Genomic DNA, 3,687 nt, shown 5'->3' on the forward strand with positions numbered 1-3,687 from the left:
TAATAACCCAACCAACTATAGACCCACTGTTACCTGGGAAAGAACTGCTAGCTAATAACCCAACCAACTATAAACCCACTGCTACCTGGGAAAGAACTGCTAGCTAATAACCCAACCAACTATAAACCCTCTGTTACCTGGGAAAGAACTGCTAGCTAATAACCCAACCAACTATAAACCCACTGCTACCTGGGAAAGAACTTCTAGCTATTAACCCAACCAACTATAGACCCACTGCTACCTGGGAAAGAACTGCTAGCTAATAACCCAACCAACTATAAACCCTCTGTTACCTGGGAAAGAACTGCTAGCTAATAACCCAACCAAATATAAACCCACTGTTACCTGGGAAAGAACTGCTAGCTAATAACCCAACCAACTATAAACCCACTGTTACCAGGAAAGAACTGCTAGCTAATAACCCAACCAACTATAAACCCACTGTTACCAGGAAAGAACCACTAGCTAATAACCCAACCAACTATAAACCCACTGCTACCTGGGAAAGAACTGCTAGCTAATAACCCAACCAACTATAAACCCTCTGTTACCTGGGAAAGAACTGCTAGCTAATAACCCAACCAACTATAAACCCACTGTTACCAGGAAAGAACTGCTAGCTAACAACCCAACCAACTATAAACCCACTGTTACCAGGAAAGAACCACTAGCTAATAACCCAACCAACTATAAACCCACTTCTACCTGGTAAAGAACTGCTAGCTAACAACCCAACCAACTATAAACCCACTGTTACCTGGGAAAGAACTGCTAGCTAACAACCCAACCAACCATCAACCCTCTGCTGGTCGCCTGCCAAGAAAGAGTTAAGGGGTTGTGAAAAACAACTGCCATTTCAGTTTATGGAAGTGTCTGAAACCCTAACTTAAAGGAGAAGACACCTGACCTGATAACGCCATGCTAAAACCATGCATCTTCCTGTGTGTTGGAAAGAGGCACTATTCTCCTGTAGGCATGATAGATCTGGCGTTTGGTAAACTGGGTTCCTCACACAGTGTTGGAAAGAGGCACTATTCTCCTGTAGGCATTATAGATCTGGTGTTTGGTAAACTGGGTTCCTCACACAGTGTTGGAAAGAGGCACTATTCTCCTGTAGGCATTATAGATCTGGTGTTTGGTAAACTGGGTTCCTCACACAGTGTTGGAAAGAGGCACTATTCTCCTGTAGGCATTACAGATCTGGCGTTTGGTAAACTGGGTTCCTCACACAGTGTTGGAAAGAGGCACTATTCTCCTGTAGGCATTACAGATCTGGCGTTTGGTAAACTGGGTTCCTCACACAGTGTTGGAAAGAGGCACTATTCTCCTGTAGGCATTACAGATCTGGTGTTTGGTAAACTGGGTTCCTCACACAGTGTTGGAAAGAGGCACTATTCTCCTGTAGGCATTACAGATCTGGCGTTTGGTAAACTGGGTTTCTCACACAGTGTTGGAAAGAGGCACTATTCTCCTGTAGGCATTACAGATCTGGCGTTTGGTAAACTGGGTTCCTCACACAGTGTTGGAAAGAGGCACTATTCTCCTGTAGGCATTATAGATCTGGCGTTTGGTAAACTGGGTTCCTCACACAGTGTTGGAAAGAGGCACTATTCTCCTGTAGGCATTACAGATCTGGTGTTTGGTAAACTGGGTTCCTCACACAGTGTTGGAAAGAGGCACTATTCTCCTGTAGGCATTACAGATCTGGCGTTTGGTAAACTGGGTTCCTCACACAGTGTTGGAAAGAGGCACTATTCTCCTGTAGGCATTACAGATCTGGCGTTTGGTAAACTGGGTTCCTCACACAGTGTTGGAAAGAGGCACTATTCTCCTGTAGGCATTACAGATCTGGCGTTTGGTAAACTGGGTTCCTCACACAGTGTTGGAAAGAGGCACTATTCTCCTGTAGGCATTACAGATCTGGTGTTTGGTAAACTGGGTTCCTCACACAGTGTTGGAAAGAGGCACTATTCTCCTGTAGGCATTACAGATCTGGTGTTTGGTAAACTGGGTTCCTCACACAGTGTTGGAAAGAGGCACTATTCTCCTGTAGGCATTACAGATCTGGCGTTTGGTAAACTGGGTTCCTCACACAGTGTTGGAAAGAGGCACTATTCTCCTGTAGGCATTACAGATCTGGTGTTTGGTAAACTGGGTTCCTCACACAGTGTTGGAAAGAGGCACTATTCTCCTGTAGGCATTACAGATCTGGTGTTTGGTAAACTGGGTTCCTCACACAGTGTTGGAATTCTACAAGATTTCTTGAAATTCTACAGGTGTCCTTATTTCCTTTTGTTTGGAATGTCAGGGAGAAAAACTGGCCTAACGTGATGTCGGTCCGGAACATCCACTTGCTAGAAGTGTAAACTGAGTCATAGCGGTCGGCTGAGGCCAGGGTTCAGAAAGCAGAGGACGGATGATCAGAGGGGGGAGCACATGAGGGGGAGGGGGGGGGCATCTCTAAATGTCGATCTCAGAACACTGCTCTGACTCTGTGTTAAAAACATCTCAGAACACTGCTCTGACTCAGTGTTAGAAACATCTCAGAACACTGCTCTGACTCAGTGTTAAAAACATCTCAGAACACTGCTCTGACTCAGTGTTAAAAACATCTCAGAACACTACTCTGACTCAGTGTTAGAAACATCTCAGAACACTACTCTGACTCAGTATTAGAAACATCTCAGAACACTGCTCTGACTCAGTGTTAGAAACATCTCAGAACACTGCTCTGACTCAGTGTTGAAAACATCTCAGAACACTACTCTGACTCAGTGTTAAAAACATCTCAGAACACTACTCTGACTCAGTGTTAAAAACATCTCAGAACACTGCTCTGACTCAGTGTTGAAAACATCTCAGAACACTGCTCTGACTCAGTGTTAAAAACATCTCAGAACACTACTCTGACTGTGTTAAAAACATCTCAGAACACTACTCTGACTCAGTGTTAAAAACATCTCAGAACACTACTCTGACTCAGTGTTAAAAACATCTCAGAACACTGCTCTGACTCAGTGTTGAAAACATCTCAGAACACTACTCTGACTCAGTGTTAAAAACATCTCAGAACACTACTCTGACTCAGTGTTAAAAACATCTCAGAACACTGCTCTGACTCAGTGTTAAAAACATCTCAGAACACTACTCTGACTCAGTGTTGAAAACATCTCAGAACACTACTCTGACTCAGTGTTAAAAACATCTCAGAACACTACTCTGACTCAGTGTTGAAAACATATCAGAACACTACTCTGACTCAGTGTTAAAAACATCTCAGAACACTACTCTGACTCAGTGTTGAAAACATATCAGAACACTACTCTGACTCAGTGTTAAAAACATCTCAGAACACTGCTCTGACTCAGTGTTAAAAACATCTCAGAACACTACTCTGACTCAGTGTTAAAAACATCTCCGAACACTACTCTGACTCAGTGTTAAAAACATCTCCGAACACTGCTCTGACTCTAAAATCACTCACTCACACAGCAAACAACCATTTAGGAAGATGGATGTGTGTGTGTGGTGAAGGAAAACAAATCTTAAAAAAATGTTTACTTAAAAGAAAGAAATGGATGAGTGATTTGAGTCTCTAAAGACAGTGTTTAATTTATGCCCCAGTCCCAATGCTTTGCCCTGGTTAATACTGTCTCTATCAAGTCGGCGCACAATTGGCCCAGCGTC

Source organism: Oncorhynchus mykiss, chromosome 3, assembly GCF_057628025.1.
Source record: "Oncorhynchus mykiss isolate SJ-2025 chromosome 3, ASM5762802v1, whole genome shotgun sequence".
Classification (NCBI taxonomy): Eukaryota; Metazoa; Chordata; class Actinopteri; order Salmoniformes; family Salmonidae; genus Oncorhynchus; species Oncorhynchus mykiss.